Source organism: Malurus melanocephalus, unplaced genomic scaffold (assembly GCF_030028575.1).
Source record: "Malurus melanocephalus ecotype Western Australia unplaced genomic scaffold, MMel_1.1 scaffold_515, whole genome shotgun sequence".
NCBI classification, from domain to species: domain Eukaryota; kingdom Metazoa; phylum Chordata; class Aves; order Passeriformes; family Maluridae; genus Malurus; species Malurus melanocephalus.
The window spans coordinates 190,152-208,248 of record NW_026623747.1 but is presented as its reverse complement, the minus strand read 5'-3'; the positions used below and the strand labels follow the sequence as shown (position 1 = coordinate 208,248).

The window sequence follows — 18,097 nt, the reverse complement described above, 5'->3', positions numbered from 1 at the left end:
GCAGAGATTCAGCAGCTCCCAAAAAYCACACGTGCGGGGTGCATCCCGCTCCCCCCAAAGGCACGGACCCATCCCCCGCACCGTCTCCTTTCACTACGGTTGTTAGACACCACCATCCACCCCGAAACCCGAGCGATTTGCAGGAAAATATGTTGTCAGCAGTTGGTGGAAAAGGCTGAGCCGAAAACTCCGTTTGGAAGTGGGATGCTCAGACATATTTTTAAATGGGTGTCCTGTGGCAAAGCATATTGCATCCTCTAATGCTACAGTATGTGCCTGTGACTGGGGCTTTCTCGCAGCAGAGAAGCAGAGAGCGAGGCAGGAACCATCCCCTCCCTCTGCTCAGCTCCCAGAGCTCCGGTTTCGCCGCCCCGCTCCCGTCTCGCTCCCACTCCTCGCACCAGGCTTGCTCGCAGGCTATTCCTTCTGCGCCGAGTGGCTTCTCAGACTCGTTGCACCAGACTTGTCATTTCTCATTCAGATTTCCCTCCTAGATTTGGCTTTTTTTCCTCTCTTACACGCAAAATTTGCTCATGTCTAATGAATTCTGCCTCTGGACTTCACGGGGAAAAGGAGTAACAGCAGAGCAGCGCACAGCTGCCGGTGCCATCCTGCCCACGAGTCTTACTTGACTTGTAATAATCTGAAAAACGAGAGTGGAAGTGGAGTTCATCTCTAATTACTCCACGTCGTTATCACCAGCTAGTCCAAGAGCCTGGACCCCTTGGGCTTTTACAGTCCCTCTTTTCAGTGCCTACAGCCTGATACGAGTTGGAGGCACAAAAACCTCACTGTTTTCTTATTAATTGTGTTTGAAATATAACCGCGTGGTTGCTGTTGCCTTTCGCTTGGTATGGAGATCTATTGCYGTTTAGTTAACAGCAGGTGACCCGTCCATCTGGACCCATCCTTTCAAGGCAAAGTCGCCACATATTTTAGACAAACTGGGTTATTCAGACTCCCTATAAATCACCAGTAAGAGGCAGTCATCGCTGACTGGGTGGTTAATAGGAAAAAAAATAGCATCGCTGCCCAAAGCATCGGCTCGAGCCTCATCTGGGAAGGGGAATGAGGGGGAAGACTTCCAGGCGCTGCCCTTCAGAAACGAAGCACGGGCCACCACCAGGAGGGATGTCTCATCCCTGCRCCGCTGCCAAAACGGGGTGGTGAGCTGGGAACGCTTAATTTGCGACAACTCCTACGGCTGTGTAGGAAAGGGAACGTTCTCCCAAGTCACCGCCGTAGCATTTTGGCTTTGCTGTCGTGCCTTGGCGCGGTGAGCGAGGGGCTGCGCTGGCGGGAGCATCGTGCTGACTCCCCTGCCAAGACGGGAGCCCTGGCTGTGGTGTCCTGAGGATATCGCAACRTGAGTAACGACGAGGAGAGATAAAGTGATGTTTGCAGATTATATTCTGCCAGGGTTCCCTTTCACCCAAAGATGTGCTTCACCCAGATGGGAAGGCTCCACGTCCCCCGCCTCACCTCGGTGACACCGGAGCGCGGCGCCTTCTGTAGGCCTGATGTTTATTAGCAAAACCCTGCCAGGCACAAGCGCTGTGACGATCTCCCACATGCAGAGTCTGTTATTGCAAATACCAAATCACAAGGGCCTGAATCAATAAACCATCTCCCAGCTACACGCAGCAGGTTGGAAGATTACATATTGCTTCCAAACAACGGTTTTATGCGCTCTTCCGTGACACGACAGTTGCCGGGCTAACGGGATTACTGACGGGAGGTGGAGCCGGGCAGGGATCTGGGAGCATCCAGGATTTCACGTGGAGGGATGGTGATGACAGGCGGCTGTTAGCGACGCGTGGTGATGGACCCAGGCAGCCCGGGCCTCCCTGGAGCACGGCCAAGGTGGAGGCTCCTGCYGAAAAGGGAGCGAGGCGTTTAACAGCTCGCTGCCTGCGGGGATAACTCCCGAGGTAAAGGTCAGAGGGAACTGAGTCGGTCTCTTTAATTAACAGGCGGCTGTGAGTTAATGGCTGGAGCKCCTATGGAGAGAGAGATGTGATTCCTGCAGCCAGGGTAGGCTGGGTTGTTGCTGGTTCTCAGCTTCCCGAGAATAGGATGGAAGGGAGRAAAAACGAGGATGTCTTTCAGGGCRTCTTTTCCCCTGTTGCAATTTGGGAGTAAGGAGAATAGGGAAACAGAAGGAGGGATACTTAGGAAAGAAGTGTGAACAGAGGAGCAGGACTTGGAAGGAGAGYAGGTTTAGATTAAATAATTGAAGGAATTCWTCCCCRTRAGGGTGGTGAGGCMCTGGCMCAGGCTGCCCAGAGAAACCGTGGCTGCCCCATCCCTGGAATGGACTGGGTTTGGAGCAGCTTGGCCCTAGTGGAAGGTGTCCCTGCCCATGGCATGGGGGATGGAATTAAATGGTCTTCAAGGTCCCTTCCAAYCYGAATTCTGTGATTCTRTGAAGGTCTGGAMTCCCCAGTGGATGCACACGAGGCCTGTGGTCTCAACAAGGAGCCTTTCCCTGTGAGAAGCTGCTCCTGGCATGCCCTGGGACTGGTCACCATTTAGATCAGGGAATGAGACCCCCAAGAAGCAAAGCACCCGTGGTCACAGAGCCATGAAACTCCAAAGGCTGGTAACACCAGCACCGTGATATCCAGCAGCCAAATCCCACCGGGATAAGACAGCCGGGAGCACTTGGGTCTCACTGGGCTYCCCAGACTGGAAAACACCATGGGAGCTTCCTGAGAGGCCCCAGCCCAGCTCTCCCGAGAGTCYGACCCTGTCTAACTCGTTATTCCTGACTCAGCCCTTTCAACTCCATCTTGTAAAGGTTGTGAGGCAGACAGAGGGTCACCAGCCCGTGTGTCGGAGCTCGCCAGGGAGGGAGAGCTTCAAAARCAGCACGGGAAAAATCCTCCAGAAACCTGCTGGTGAAGTGAGTAGAACCAAATCCCCGCTGACACAGATAAAACCAGCAAAGGGGGTGTTTATCTCCTGCCTTTCTCCCACTGACGTGCTGTGTCACCCCGGCTCCTGCTCGCCGTGTCCTTCTGCTGCCTCCTCCTCCTGACTGAGGTTTCAGTGATTGCAACGAATTCGTCTGACTGTCCAAACCATTTCCCATGTAACATCCCTCTAATTGGGCATTAATTAGGCATCGGTTAATGAATGCTTGAAATAATTTATCTTCGGATGCGTCCAGTTTGCAGTCTTACTTTTAACAGCATTAGGCTCATTATTAGATTAACATCGTTATAAATGTTCTCCATTACCTGCTTGTTTCCATTGTCTTAGCCTTATTACTGAGAGCGAAAATCACTCCTCCCACATGCATTATTGATGAGTAAGGACTTTCTATATGTAGCACGGGATTAATTGTTGTACAGCGTAATGCATTTAGCGTGAAGCCTCAATTTGTGCAAGAGCTGAAAGCAGCCAGAAGAATGCAGACGCCCGGAGCCGGCGTGATCGGCCAGACACTGCACATCTCTCTCCAGCCCAGACCAGGTTCCTCCCAGGCCGGTGCCAGCACAGGAAGAAATTTGAAAAATAAAAAAAAAAACCAAAAAAAAAAACCCCAACCCTGGTTTGATACCCAGGATCAAAGAAGGATGGTTTGAAGGGTTGGAGCACTTCTCTGCCACCACGGCAGGGACTCTTGACTCTGCAGTGCCACTTGCTCCGGAGAGCCAGGTGTACCTGCCCTGGCAGTTTTCTTGCTTTTTGAGGTTTATAGCGCTTTACTGTGCCTCTGAGCAAGGCAGGGACTCGGTTTCTTTAGAACACGATGCCGCTGACTTTCATTAGGAGCCTCAGACTCGAGGCCAAGAAATCCCTTAGGRCAAGGAGGGATGCTTTGTCCCTGGAGGAGATGCACCTGCAGAACCTCCCCAAAAGGCAGCCCTGCCATGAACCCCTGCACCCCCAGCCCGTTCCCTCTTGGTGAGCTGCTCCTCTCAGATGGATGCTTTCACCTCTCCACCCGGACAAGTTTATGTGGGTCAGAGCCTGTCTAATTCTCCAGCAGGAGAATCCGCTCTGGAGGATGGAGCAGGTTGCTTCTCTTCCAAATCTCTCCTAAACCGCCATCTGCTTTGGGAGACCCATCTTAGCTCATGTCTACATGCAACTTGACTGCCTGCTTACTGTGTCCATTACCAGGGYTGCTCAAGCTGTTAGATTTATAAGCTCTTTAGAGCAAAGCCCTCGTCTTCTGGTGGCTGATTTATGTATCTTTACTGCCATAAAACACTATGTATAGCTACTACATAATATAAATAATAATACTTAACCGGAGCGCGCTACAAGTGGGGACAAAGCATCTGCTCGCAGGCGGGATTATCAAAAGGGGAGAGGCTTCCTCATCACTCACCCTCTTCTGAGGCCAAGCTCACACCTGCATCTCACCACCACTGAGCTCTAGAGAGAGATTTTCCTGCCCTGTCCCCACCCTGGATCTATCAAAGGATTTTTCAAAATCCACCCCGAGCAATCTGGTGCACAAAGGCACGGCTACAACCCCCTGGGGGGAAAGCACGCTTTGAAACTTGGGGATGATCTCAGAATTGGATGTTCACCTAGATGGAAACTGTTGTTTAGGGAGAAAAAGAAGCCTCTAATTCTCACCATTTCATCAGCCAAGTGAAGGACGATGAAAGGCAAGGACAGAGAAGCAAAAGCAACTGGGCACGAGCCAAGAGCCAAACTCTGGATCTGGGACGGTTCGACAAAGCGGTGTCAGACCTGTGCTTAGCAACTGCAGGGCTTATTTCCCTTATTCTCCTTTTTTTTTTTCTTTTTTGCAACACAGAAGATAAAATAAACAATCCCATGCTGACTGTCACAAAGCCTAAATTCCCCAGACAGCAGCAGCTCCCTTTCAGCCTCGGTGCAAAGCCCCCGTAGGTTCCGCCCCGTGGTCCTGCAGCAGGAGCATCCTCCCTGGGATTGCTCCCAAAACAGCTCCCAGCACAGGGACACAGCACGAGRCGTTGCTTTCTGCACGAGCTGCCTCTCCAGCCAGAAAGTGGCAGCCACCCATCCACCTTCCTCATTTTATTATTATTTTTTTTTTCTTTGCGACCGGTGTCATAAATAACTGACAGATCCCAGCTGTTTGGAGTTATGGTTTCTGATGGAGTGACAGCTGCTCCCAATCCCCCAGTCATCACCCCGGCAGTTCTGGAACATTTCAGCAACATAAAAATCATTGGAGATAATTTCGGTTTTGCATAATTTGGTTAGGCAAGCTGTGATTTAATGGCAATTATGACCTCCGAGGCAGAAGATGAGCTTGGAGGCTACTGGCTTCACACGACTTTAGCTCGGGGTGCAGCGTCAGGGATGATCCAGGGAGACGGCACTACAAGAAAAAAAAACCTTCTCCAACAGCTGGAAATTGCCTTCCTTGGCTGGCAAATGGAAAGACTGTTCCCACAGGAAGAAGCAGACAAGGAAATTTGGAAGGAATAGSGCTAAGGAAAGCTTTGGGAAGAGGCCCGTGCCAAAAGATGCATCGGGAGGTACCTTTTAAAGAAAAGCCAGGAAAAGGCGGTAGATGGGGAGTGCTGCAGCCTCTGCAAACCCCTCTGTGTCACCAGTATCTCATGTGTTAAGTGGTACAAACCTMCCCTTGGCCACTCTAAAAGCAAATCCTCCTCCCGTGGCTGAGATGGGAGAGCTGGCTGGAATCAGGAACGGGCCACGGCCTCTGCAAGGCAGCTGCCTGCTCTGCGGGCACTGCCCTCTGCTCTCCCCTCTCTCGGGGTTTCTCCTGCTCTTGGCTGTGTTGCCTCCTCTCCTGAATGCTCCTCATCCACCCCAGAGCTCCTGGGTTTTTATTTCTCTGGGAGGAAACCCTTGGGCAGCCAGGCTGTGCTGGGAGGTCGGCTGAGGATGGAGAGCTGCGCTCAGGAGCTCTGGGAACATCCTGGTGCTTCTGGCTGGGGGCAAAATGTGGAGTAACAGCAGGGAAAACTTCTGTTTGGAGCTGAAGGTCCAACTTCCCCACTCCATCGTGGCTGTCAAGCAGCTTGGAGTCAGCTGTGAGCTCAGGGTGGAGACCTGGGGCCAGCAGCACCCCAAAATCAAGTCCTTTAGGGTGTTGCATACCCAATTTACATTTGCTGACCTGAAAACTGGAGCTATTCACCTTCCTCCACCAAAGTCAAGGCCAAGGTCACCTGGAAGTTTCTGGATGGTGGTCATTAACTCCTATTGCAGTCTGAAACCAGACCATAAATTTCATAGTGTAATAATGTAAAAATCAATAACTCTGTTTGAAACAATAGCTTTGTCTTCCATTTCAGCCAGCTCTGGTATCTCCCCACGGACCACGTCCCTCTGAATCACACAAATAAAGAGAGAGGAGCTATGGGTGGTGGGGCTGCTGCTCCCCTGCCAGGTGCCCAGCCCCTCCATCGTTACAGATTCAATTAGTTCATTTATTCCTCTCTCGCAGTTAAAACTCGAGGATGATTTAACAGGAAAAAAAAATAAGGAGCCTTTTTATGCTCAGTCTCTCTGACATCCCGTCCAACACAGCGTCCCTGAGGCTTTCCACGTGAGAGCTGCCCGAGCCACGGGCAGCAGGGCCAAAACACAAAATACTTTTTAGAAAGATGCAGAACCAACTCACGCAAAAAAAAAAAGAATAAATAAATAAATTAAAAAATGAAAGTCCGCTCTTTTCCAGCTCTGGCTTTCTGGGCGAGGGAGGTCTGGCTTCCTTTGCTTGCTTATTTTCCGTTGTTTGCTGTAGCACTGGCTCAAAATATACATCGAGAAGCAGGATTGTCTTTCACATGTTGGTGGATGTGTGATCCTCAAAAACAAATTAGCACCGATTCACTTCTATATAGAGTGCAGCCGTCAGGGAATCACTYCTGAATTCACAGCGAAGGAAAGTAATAATGCTTCCAGCGTGCTAATCCTCTCCAAGAGCAGCCCCTGAACTCTCTCCTGGTGCTGGAGGCACCACTGGAAATTACAATTGTACGGAAAAAATAATAAATAAATACAGAAATTGGCAGGGTTTCTGCTAGTCCAGAGGATTTGTACCCTAATGTGGAACTCCCTGTTTAATTAGCACTCTTCTCTGTCTGCATCTCCTCCTCCTGCTCTCAAGCTAAAGGAAAAAGGGGGAAAAAAGGAGGTCAATGGAGGAAGTGGCTGCGGGATTGAAACTCGGCTATAGAAACTTGTTTAATTTAAATGCTTCTTTCAGGACTAACACACGCAGAAGCAGAGGGAGTGTAGAGTGTGTTTTCCCAGGATAATCCACTCTGCTTAACCCCAGTTCTGAGCACACCTTCCACGGCAGGGGTGCCCTTGGAGGAGAACTGCAGGCACAGGGAACAATCCCAGTACCTCAGTGCAGGTTTTGGGGGAAGGCTGTCCAGATCAGGGGCCAGGCTGCTGCTTGTACAGCTGGAAACAGATCAYTGGSATGGAATGGGATARAATGGAATGGAATGGGATATTTCTGTTGGAAGGGACTGACAATGATGATCTGGGTCCATCTGCCCAAAAGTTAGAATTTGTTATTAAAGGCAGTGCCCAAATGTCTCTGGAACACTGACAGGCTGGGGGCCACCTCTCCAGGAAACCTGCTCCAGGGTCTGACCATCCCCTCAGGGAAGAAACGCTTCCTGATGTCCACTCTAACCCTCCCTTGGTGCAACCATGCTCACATGTCCTGTCCCTGGGAATCAGGGAGAAGACACCACCTTCTTTTCCTGATTTTCCTTTCCCTGCTGCTGCAGGGGTTGTTGTGCCCATGTCTCACYCCACTGGGCATCTCAAAAGCCACTKGRACCTTTTTGGAGTGCAGGAATGSYRGAGGSAGGAGGGAAAGGCACATCTCTCTGCCCAGAGAGAGTGAAATCCTTGGGTCTGGCTGTGGCTGGAGGTGTCAGTGAGCACCAGGATGATCCCACTCCTCCAGGAGAGGATGGCACAGACCAGGGAACATCCTGAGCAYAGAAACTGCAGGATTCCAGACATGGGTAGGGGTTTCACCGGCTCCTGGCACTGCTGTCCTGACCTCCAGCAGGCACCAAGCATCCTCTGCTGGTCACCAGGACGTGCCGGCAGCCCGCAGTGAAGCCGGGATAGAATTTGGCAAAGGACACTGAGATCTCCAGGTYCTTGAGAAGGGACTAATAATTCCAACTGCCCCCGAGGAAAGCGCAATACAGGAGGATGACTTGAGCTCAGTGGATTGTCTGAGGAGTCTCAGGGGATCGTCAGATACTTCCACTCCCTTTTTTTTGTCCTGAGGTGACAAGTTTTCCTTCCCATTCACAGAAATGCAAAGCAGTTCATTCACAGCAGTAATAAGAACGATGTCCTTTGTGRAAACAGCCGGGGAGTGAACCCTTCGAGGTGCTTTACAGCAAAACAATCGCAGATGAAATGACAAAACCCACCCCAGCTGAGCACCAGCCAGATCGGTATCAAACGCTGAACAAGCTCGTGTGTAGCGAAAGCAGATTTCACCAGCTCGTCCCCCTGCCAGCAGCTGGCCAGGAGCTGYGGAGGGTTTCTTTAGGATCAGAAGTACAGCCAAAACAGAGCAAATATCAGATGGAAGAGCAAAGTGACAGCTCAGTGCACGCTCGGCTGCCCCATCCAGCCCACATCCACCACGGGAGATGGAGAAACTGGAGGCTGTGGGAAACCAGGGATGGGCTGGATGGATCATCCCCCTGGCTGGAGCCGGGGATGGAGAGAGGCAAAGAGGTTTTAATGCAAGCACGGCTAATAGGGAGGGCATTTAGTTCTATAAACTTGTAATCCTGCTGAGGTCCCGACCCCAGCAGCGTCCTGCGCCACCGAGATCCACAGGCGAATTCCGCACCGTGCCGCGTGGGCTCCCTTTCATCATCCCTTTTCAGCCTTTCACATTTGCTGGATGTCCTTGTGTTTGGTGGAGAAGAGGGCAAATTGGAGCCTGTCATGTACCTTCTTCCTCATTCAGCTGCACATCATTGTGCCTGCAGCAGGGGGGAAGGAGACGGACGGGCARGCATCAAAGCCGCCGGCTCTGTCACATTTTCTTCCCCCCCGACCAAAAAAGAAGCGCTGGCGTCATTTGGAGCCCGGCCCACAGCCTCAGGCCTCCCTCCCACACCCAAAAAGGGCAGCAGCACCTTTGCCCATGCCCTTGGGCTCCTCTCAGGGTGGTTCTGTGAGCCCTCKGAGCGAACATCCCTGCGGGTCACCGGCCAAGGGAGCGCCGCAGATTCCAGCAAAACCCCGTCCCCACTGGAGACCTGAGCCAGCACGCTGGGTCATGAGCACGGCTGCCTTTCAGAGACCTCTCCTGTGCTTTGCACTGAACTTTTTACCGGCTCATGAAAAAGACAGCGATAAAAGCAGGGCAGTGTGAGCAGCTGAGCCGTGCCCGGCATCTGGGGCCGCTCTGGGGCTTAATGAGCCGGTGGGAAATGCCATGTGCCCAGCTGGATTTTGGGCATTGTCACTCTCCCACACAGCTCTTGGGGTGTGTGGGGACGTGGGGGAGCTGAGGGCTGAGCAGCAATGCTTTGCCAAGCTCCTGAAATCTGTTTGGAGCAGCTGGGCGCTGGGAATTAACGCGCAAGCGATGGACGCGGTCAGGACGCGGAACTCTGCTAATATCCTGCTTTGTCTAGTTCCGATGCCGGTATTCCATCCCAAAATATCCCCCTGAACATCCCTCCGGGAGCGGGCTTTGTGGAGATGCTGCACATCCCCCAGCAGCACCACCACGCAAGTGCCTGCATTAAAAGCTCAATAAAAATAGCTTGGTAACGGGATGTGCTCCCATCAGCGGCGGCTCTCCAGCTCGGGGCCGATCCCTGCGCAGCGAGGCCAAGTAATTACGGGATGGGGGCTGCGAGGTCTTRACTGGCTAATTTCTATTAATTACAGCCCGTTTAGGATCCTGTCTCTGCAGAAAGGGGAGATGGGAAATCATGGCAGGGCTGGGAAAGGAATGGGAGATGCTGAAGTTGGTGGCGCTGGCTGGCAGCAGCCAAAACATCTGGGAGGGGTTTTATGGTGAGAAGCTACAGGTTGGGCTGTGTGGAGTGTCAGGGATGTCCCACCCTCCTCCTCCTCGCATCGTGCCGCTCAAACGCGCTTTTCACGAAGTTGAAACGAATCGCAAAAGAGCGGAAATCGGGAGTTTTGAAGGGAAAGAAGAGAAAACAAAAATAAGATCTTGGCAGAAGGATAAAGGGAGGCAACTGAAATGCTCATTAAAACTGAGGGGCTCCGTTTYCCTGTCCAAGTGGCCACATCTCTGGAGGCTCCCAGATCCTTTGAAATGCCTTGTCAGACAAAGCCTTTCATCCTACCTGATTCTGGCTAAATTCATGGACCCAGAAATTTTCACTGGAAGCAGGAAAGAGGGAGCAACTCCATTCTGACTTTTCACTTCCCATCTGATCGCTGTTGATACAATTTATTCCTATGACAGCATCTGCTGCGTTTCATGGGTTTTTTATTCTGAAGTACAACTCGTCTTTGTTAGTCCCATTTTCGGGCCTTTCATCATTTGAGTCACAACATAAAAGGCGTTTAAACACTCCTGCTTGAAAACCGGGCTGGGAGAGGATGGGAGCAGGGAGATGCCWCATCTCCCCAGCCCCAGCCCTCCTCTGGCACGGGGTGGGTTCTCTCAGCGTGCCACAGCCCCACCGTGCATCCCAGGGATGGCAGTGATGGGGATGCTGGTTCCATTTTGGAGTGATGCTGCGAAATCCAGATGTGATTTGGAGGTGCAACTCCCTGCAGAGCCCTGCATCCCACATCTCCGTTGGGGCAGCGTCTCTCCCGGCTGCCACTGACCCCAGGAGTGTTCCCAGGGGCTCTGCGCCCTCCTCATCAGCCAAACCTCTCATTAGACAGCTAATTGCCTTTTGCTCTGTGGCTCCAGCGCAGGCTGTGGTGCTCAGCTCTCCGTGTCCCCATGCTGGGGGGCTGTGCCACCCCTCACTGCCCCTCTGAGCTCGCCAGGGACCCTCATCCCTCCCAGCACCAGCAGATCCTGCTCTGCCCCGGCATCTGCCGCGCTGCTGGCGGCACTGGGGACTTCAGAGCTACCCACAGAAAATTGGAGTCTAATAATAGCTCGGTGGTGTCGCACCAGCAGAGAGCTGGAACAGCCACGTCTGGCAGGGAGAGGCCACCGCTGGCTGCCCGGGCTGTGCCTGCTCAGCTGGAAGAGCGACGCCTTTCCCGGGATCCTCCTCCCCGGCTCCCATCCCCGCTCCCCCTGCAGCCCCCGCTGCGGCTCACGGACCGCTCTCCACGCTCCGAGGATTCCCCAAACCCCTCCCCACGCACGGGCTCCGTGCCTGTGATGGGATTTGGGACCTGTGGAAAAGTCACTGGGGTGAACAGAACGGGCAGGACCCACCCACCACACCCCTGGACGAGCATCCTCGGGATGTGGCGGCCTGTTCCCCTCTCGCCCTAATTCCCCTGCCGTGTTTTCCACTCCAGCAGGCACCTGAGCATCCTCCAGCACCGTTCCTCATCCCACCTGGTATCTCCCGCCCTGGATCCCATCCCTGGTCCCCCAGCTCCCAGGAAAGCGAGCGCAGCTGGAAACCGTGCTGCTGCTTATTGGAATAACCTTTCAGGATTCATTTAGTGCCGCTTGCTTCTACCCCACCTTTCCACCGTCAGCACTTTGCTAATTGCAAACTTTTAACTCGTTGCGCCCGGGCAGCCCAACAGCAGCTGCTGCCTTAAGGTTCCTCTGCCCCCCATCACTGCTCCCCCCAAAAAAGGGTCAGCCTGGTGAAGGGTAAACACCACGCTGACCACAGCTTTTATGGCCCCACTCCCGCTCCCAGCTCGCCCAGCAAGCTTTGGGGAAAGAGCATCCCGGAAGGCCAAAAATCCCCGGCAAAACCCCAGCCGTCACCTGGGAGCATAAATCAGTGCACGGCTGGGCAGGGAGGAGGCGAGAGATCCCGACGGCTATCGGAGCACTGTCTGCCTGAGACTTATTAAATTACGGCTCTCGAGTTCGGCATCTGAGCCCGGCGCGCCGGGGACCGGGCGGGAGGGGGGTGGGTTACAGCCCCCTAATTCAATCACGGGGCACAGGCGACGGTGCAGCCGGTGGGGAAGAAGAGCCATCGCTGCGAGCACAGGGAGAATGAGGCTTCCACAGCCTTCCCTGCCCCACTGACCCCTCACRTTCCCCAGTGCTCTGGGAATGGCTTTCAGTCGCTGTTAAGGGCTCAGGTTTGGTGTGGGGAGCGGGGCATCGGTCCCACCGATGCACAGGATTGCACTGATCCGAGGCCACCTGCACTGAAAGGTGGGGTGTTCCCAGCTCTGCTGCCTCACAGCTTTGTGTCCAAAGAAGAAACAAGCCATGAAACTACATTTTCAGGAAACTGTGGTGTTTTTTACATAAGTGAGAGAGMAGAGAGGTAAGAAGGTGAAACACCCAACTGACACCATGAGGGTGGCTAAAACTTGGGAAGGGTTTGCACAGGGCTTCAGGCACTGTGGTGGTGCCCTTGGCATTAAAACCTCAGCAGCTGCCCAGGGAGACGAGGACAGAGGGACATAATCTGGAAGGAAAGAGAGGAGAGAGCTGGGAAGGCRGATTCTTTCCCTGAAAGCATTTCCAAGGTCAACKCTTAAAAGTGGAGCAGAGCGAGGATTTGGCTCAGGCAAGGGAGCGGAACCACGCCGGGATGCTCGGCGGGAGGCAGACGAACGCCCAGCTCCCACGCCGGCACCCAATTACCCAGCCGAGGGCTAAGGGAGGCACCCAGACAAGGTCACGGTCCCACCGGAGCGGGCTGAGCCAGCTCCTGCCTTCCGCGGCTGCAAATTCAATCGTGGCGAATAACGGAGTGGAACAAAACSCAGCAATGCAATAAAACCTCCCGGAGCCTCGTTCACCTGAAGCCGGGGCTCGCCCAGGAGGTGGCACGGCCTCTGCGGGCAGCGTCGCGTCTGGGGTGCCCGGGGAGAGAGGAGGGAGGGTTTGAAAAGGCCCCCGGTGAGCTTTTAACGGGTGACAGCTCATCCCGCTGCCACCCGGGCTGGCGGGGAGGGTGGCACYGCCGGATTTCTCAGCGAGGGAGAGCTGCTGATTCCTTGAGAAGCGGGGAGGTGAAATCCAATTGTGCAGCATCCACGGCTGCCATTAACCTGTCTGTGTACTCCCGCGGCCGCCCATCCCTCTCCGGCTGACAGCCGGGGCTGCCCGGAGCWCGCTGCCCCGGCTGCCCGGGGATTTGCGGCTCCCTGCTGCAGCGGCGCACGACGGTGCCGCAGGCTTTTCTCCGGTGCTTCGCGCTGCTTCCAAAATGGAGAGCTGGCTAAACGGCCCCTGGTGAGCTGGGAACTGATTCCTGGAGAAGGAGAAATGRTGGTGGCGGCGTGAGACGGGCTACCGGGGCAAAGCACAGCTCCAAACATACCAAAATGCGGCCAGGAAAGGCAACGGCATCGGAGTTCTTTGAAGGAGGGTCCTTAGGACATTCCTCGGGAATACCCCGTGGGCATTCAGCTTGTAAGAGCATCTCCATCAAGCGAGTGTTTAGATGCAGGGATCTCGATGGCAGCTTTTGGAAGCACAGATGGGTCTGTGCCAGGGTTRCACGGTGGTGAAGGAGGCAGCCGGGTGGGCATTAGAGCTGGAACCCCCTCAGAGGTGCCAGCAGTGGCTGACAGGGGGGAAAAAGCAGGATCTGGACTCGCTTTGCTCAGCCCCACACTCTTCCCGGCCCACGGAGAGCAGGCTGGTGGAGAGGGGAAGGGAGAGGAGAGGTGGGGAGCAGGGAGGAGGCGCAGCCAGCCCCACCAGCCACCTCGCCTCTCTGCATCCCGGTTCCATTTGCAGATTTATTAAATCGAGAGCCAATTCCAACATAATTTCTTTCAAGCAGCTCCACCTCGCAGGTGTGCGGAATTTATTTGAGATAAAGAAAACCATTACAGAGAGACAGCAATCTTCAAAGACCACCTCGGAGACCTGAGAGAAATAAAAACACTAGCCCGTGCAAATGTGCAATTAAGTTTCAGAATACTCCTGCTCCATGAAAAGCTCCGTCCCTGCAGAGAACAGGCCTTTAAGGCAATTTTCCCAAACCCTATTCAGCATTCACTCAAAAATGCCTTTTTAAAATAACATGTGTTTTTTTTTTCCTTTTTCTCCCTCCCTGCCTTTCTCCTCCTCCCCCCTGCACTTGCTCCATCGCTTCCAGGTAGGGATGTGGTTCCTCTCCAGTAGGATTGGGAYATGAGGAGCAGGGGGATCCCATCCACACAGGGCACAGCTCTGTCACAACCTCCAGTCATGCCAGATCCACAAACCAGGAATTTTTAGAGCTAGCCTTGTTATTCAAGGAGACCATGACACCGGCATGGCTCCGCCTGGGGACAATTTGCCAACTATTCCCAGTTGAAGGATCTCCATATCCCTTATTCATGGGTCATTCTCTGCTTGGTGATTAATTAAAAATGCATAATTAACCTGTGGAACGCACTGCCATGAGGTATCGGGGAGGCCAGGAGCTTAGCGGGATTCGGGGGAGGATTATATGTTTAAATGGATAATGAGAACATCTGGTGGTACATTAACAGGGATGAAGGAGAATTAGGGAGAAGAGCTTGGCTCGCCGCCGGCACRGGGTGCAGGAGGGCAGCCACGGGGCTGGCTCGAGGAAGGCACTGCTACTCCAGCCCCAGCCACGGCAGGGACACCAAAGTGCCTTGAGAAGTGTGATTTTGAGGATGAGGCAGGGACAGAGATGTCACCACAGGGTTGCGTTCATGTTGGAGGTGTCTGGGACAGCAGGATGGCCACRGCGCTGCCATCTCCTTGCCCATGGACATCAATGGGGTGACCCTGACCTGCAAAAACACYCTGATAAATCAGCCCCAGCGTCCCTAAACCCCAGGAGAGATCCACAAGCTGCAGCACTGGCTGCAGGTGACACCACAACCACCCGCGCTGCCATGGAGAGTGCTGAAGTGGTGGCACGCCACCGAGGATCCAAGGAAAGTGCAGGAGACACCAGACCGAGCCTCAGCCAACCTGGCCATGCATATCCCAGCCCAAGGGCGTGCAGCCCATGCAACAGGCAATTCCTGGGRATCTCCAGCTCCTGGGACTGAGCCTGGCACAACCCCCTCCCCCTGGCAGCATTCCTCATCCAAAGCAGGCTCCACACGGAAACACGGACAGCTCCCACCATCCCCCCTGCACAGACCACGTGTTTTGCCTCCCTTCTTTCCCCCAGCCTCAGAAGTTTCCTCAAAAAAAGCCTGGCAGCCAAAGCCAGCGGCTCCCGAGAGCAAACTCCGGGCTGACGACAGGATTACTAAATCCCTGTCAGCAAACAGGGCTCAAGCAGCTGCTCTTTTGCATTACAAATCTGCTGCTCCGCTGTTAGCACCAGCTGATGGTTCTGCAAGGCCTGGGAACCACAACCTCTTGGGGTGAAAAGCACCCAGGGTTGCCAGGAATGTCCCCAAGAACCGAGGTTGTCCTCAGATCTTCATCCCACCTCATGAGCAGGCGCCTGGCATGGCTCCTCTTTTGCAGCAGTTTGGAGAAGGAGGGAACTCTCAGTCCACCCAGCAGGACTCAGGACGTTCCCACCGTCCCTTCACCATTTTGGAGGTGACCACTCAACAAGATTGGGTGACCAGAGGGATTTTGGGTGTCGTGGCCCCTCCGGGCTCGCCGCTGGTCCCSTGGGACGAGGTGGCTGCAGCACATCGTGCTCAGCCTGCCGAGCACAGCCAGGCCCTGCYGGGCCGGGGTTAATCTCGTTGTCACACTTTGCCTCCTTCTTGCTGGCTCGGCGCGCTTTGACCCGCTGTGAAATTGTGGCCAACAGCACTGAATATTTTAAGAGCGGCAATGCAGTGATGGCCGCGCGGAGGAGCAGCAAGGCAGGCCGGGAGCTGGGCTGGGCCCTCACCTCCCCCCCGCCACCACCAACCCATTAGCACAGTTCAGGGAAACCTAAAAAATTCAAAAGACACTGAAATATGCAGCATTTTTGCTCTCTCTGGAAATGACGCGCTTCGCTTCCCAGATGCTCCCGAGTAGGAGGTTGTAAATAAGAGGCTTTATGGCACCGAGGGTGTTGCCGAGGGGGCTGCGGGATGCTGCAGAGCCCAAATTGGCACCCCGATCCCTGAGCTGCCCCTGGGCTGGGGACAGGGCCATGCCTGGGCWTGGAACAAACCCACTCTGGCATCAATTCCTCACCAGATTGAAGGATCATCCCCTCTCCATCCTTGGCCTCTGGCGGGTCTCCCTGCCCCTTTCCCCCCGGGATATCCCCTTTAGCACATCCCTCCTCCCCTCGGCCGGGAGGGACGCGGGTGCCGCAGGACCTGACGCAAACACCTGTCCTCAGCACTTCTGCTATCTGGGGCACAGCAGAGCAGCAGCGGCGAGGAATTAAAAAAAAAAAAAAAAAAAAAAAAAAAAAAAAAAAAAAAAAAAAAAAAGCTCTATTTGCATAAACCTCCCAAAAAGAGGAGCTGGAGCTTGAGCCTGGAGAGCTGAAATATCAGTCAGGGACCATCAGAGCTGGTAGGAAGTTCAATAAATATTTGGGAAGCATCAGCAGGACCTGGGCACGTTCTGCCACCAGGTCCCTGCATATCCCCAAAGCGCTGCCCCGGAGCTTGACACCCCATCCAGGAGTGACATTGGGACACTTTTGTATTCAGGTCTTAAGAGGGCAGATTAATCGCCATGTGCTGGATCTGTCACGCGCAGGGATATATATTCTTCTCGGAATTTACAAGTAGTTCTGTCTGAGAAATAAACAACTGGAGATAAAAATTACATTGTCACCGCGCAGGTGTGATCGATGGACRAGACAAGCCCTGGGAGTGCCGGCGAGGTGGCACTGCCACAACGTGCCCAGGGAGTGCCAGCACCTGGGACAACTGGGAGATGCCAAAGSGACTCGGGGAAACACAGCAGGATGGACTCCACAGACCCCAGCCTGTCCCAAAAGCCAGGAAAAGTGGGGACAGCCATCAAGGCCATTCCCAAGTGAGGGGGATGCCAAATCCTGGAGAAAAAAATGCTGGAAATGGGTGACCACGAGGAGCAACCGGGATGCAGCTGTGGGAAGATGCCTGGAGCAGTCAGCGGCAGAGGGGGCCGCAGCCCCCAGGTCAGCTCCTTGTAAAACCCTCCTGGGCTCTGCCTCGAGCTCCCAATCCTCCTCTCCAGCGYATTTCCAAGGTCAGCAACGGGCAGAAGACAGAGCCAGGCTGGCAGCCACCGGATCCCCCAGGGATGTGAGAGAAGGATTGATGCAGTTTACACCAAGCCCCTTTCTAGTTTGGTTTCTCCTTCATCCTTCTCTGCTTCCCGTGGCTGCACTGCCTTGGCCCGGCTTGTCAGGGAGTGACAGAGCACATTGCCTGCCGGGGTCACTCCCTGGGGAGGCACAGGCATCGGCTCCCTCACGGTTTCAATCTGAATTCGCACTGAAAGCACTGAGAAAGCTTCGCGTGGATCCTCTTCGCAGCCTTCGGCATCCTGAGGAGTCATGACTCGGCTCAGCCTGCCAGGATGGAGATCCCAAAACCATCTGGGGACATCCAGCTGCCCCCGAGGCGGGTGCCTGGCTCCAGGCTGGCACCCAGCAGCTGGTCCAGCAAGTGCCTTCGGTCTATTAATAAAGCTGGAGCAGCTGGTGGAGCATCCACCGCGCCAGTCCTCGGGATTTATCCACACCGCTCTGCCTTATCAGCCATGCTTTTCACAAGCACTTAAATTCAGGAGGAAAAGGAAAAAGTGAAATCAGATAGAAATGCAGGTCTGTTTGCTGTTTTCTCCAATGAAATGGTTCTGGGTAAACAGCAGACGCCTTTGATGAAATCCCAGCAGGCTTAAACAATAAAGCTGGTTACAAACTCAATCTGGCGCAGATATCAGATCTGAAATTGTTTCAAAAAACATGTCAACATTTTCTAATGCTGCTGCAAAACTTCCTCGGCACCTTGCCACGAGCTGCGTCGGTGACGCAGGGCCTGCGCCGCTGTCCCAGCTCACTGCACCTCCCATGGGGAGCCCTGCCCTGGCACCTCTGCACCTCCCGTGGGGAGCCCTGCCCTGGCACCT

The 18,097-nt window shown here is 54.0% G+C and overlaps 1 protein-coding gene across 1 annotated transcript in view; it reads right to left on the bottom strand.

Moving 5' to 3' along the window:
• The window catches only part of RTN4RL1 (reticulon 4 receptor like 1), a 29,637-nt gene that overhangs the window by 3,579 nt on the left and 7,961 nt on the right, over positions 1–18,097 (bottom strand). The gene's annotated exons all lie outside the window — the stretch shown is intronic.